Here is a 1338-nt window from a genome sequence, read left to right as displayed (position 1 = left end):
ATACTTTGAGTTGTACATTAACAGTATCTGTGAACTGATATGATCAGCCTTACACTAAAGTTCTGAACAGGGATAATACCTCTATAAGGTTTGTCCGTAAGTTTAAGCGTAGCTTCTTGTGAAAAAGAGATACAAAACCTTGGTCAAAATGGCCATATAAAAATAGCAAAGTTATGTTAGATTTATTGCTCTCTTACACAACTAGTGCATACAAATCTGACAAACATTTTGAGAGGTTTATTTACTTTCATCTTCGGAATTTGTCAAAATTTACACGTCCCAACTGACGTGAAATTTTCCCGATCAAATATAAATCTACAGAGTTCCTCTCAAAATCTTCTATTGCACTCGGGTCATCTGGAAAACAGGTTTTGTCAGTAAATCAAATTCTGACTAAATTACTTCACACTGACTCTTAGGAGATTAATTAAGAAAAAAACTATAAGTCAATCCTTCTTAGTGAGGCAAATTTGCACAGACTCGCAGCGGTGCTCTTTTAGCTCGGAAAAGTTTCCTGATCGCTGATTGGTTAGCATTATCTTGTCCAACCCATCAGCGATCAAGAAACTTTCCGAGCTAAAAGGGCACCCCTGCGGGTCTGTGCAAATGCGCCTCATTAAAAAAAAATTGAGTATAGGAACAAAAGCTTCCATCTTTTCTAAAGATTATTTCACTTATGATTCAATCGCGAGAACAAACACTTTTCTTTTATTAGCTGTTTAATACTAAGATCCTCTTCCGTAGGAAAAACGGGTTAACCAACCTCTTCATTTTAAAAGATTGTTTGTACAATTCATTGAAAAATAAAACTCCATTGACATATGGCAACATCAAAGTTCCCAAAGTAAGGATCCAAGATGTAAATCTAATACATTTGTGAAATTATGATGTTTAATAAATTGTGTGATAATATTGTTATTTGCATCAATATTACTTGTATATTTTCTAACATAAAAAAAGTACTTTTAGGCTGGCCTGTAATTCAGAGTCAGGACATATTTGAAAAACATAAAGCGTAAAAAATAACGTAAAATTTTTCTGATAAAATAATGTAAACATAACATTGAAAATAAAATGAAAATTACACATTCATAGAAAAAAGTAAAATATTTCTATATAAAATTTACCAAAATTTTGGTACATGATTTAGTCAAGATACATACTTTGGCAGGGATTTTTGAGAGAGAGAGAGAGAGAGAGAGAGAGAGAGAGAGAGAGAGAGAGAGAGAGAGAGAGAGAGAGAGAGAGAGAGAGAGAAAATAGCTACATAAAATTTACCAAAATTTTGGTACATGATTTAGTCAAGATGCATACTTTGGCAGGGATTTTTGAGAGAGA

Source organism: Palaemon carinicauda, chromosome 30, assembly GCF_036898095.1.
Source record: "Palaemon carinicauda isolate YSFRI2023 chromosome 30, ASM3689809v2, whole genome shotgun sequence".
NCBI classification, from domain to species: Eukaryota; Metazoa; Arthropoda; class Malacostraca; order Decapoda; family Palaemonidae; genus Palaemon; species Palaemon carinicauda.
This window is presented reverse-complemented; position numbering follows the sequence as displayed.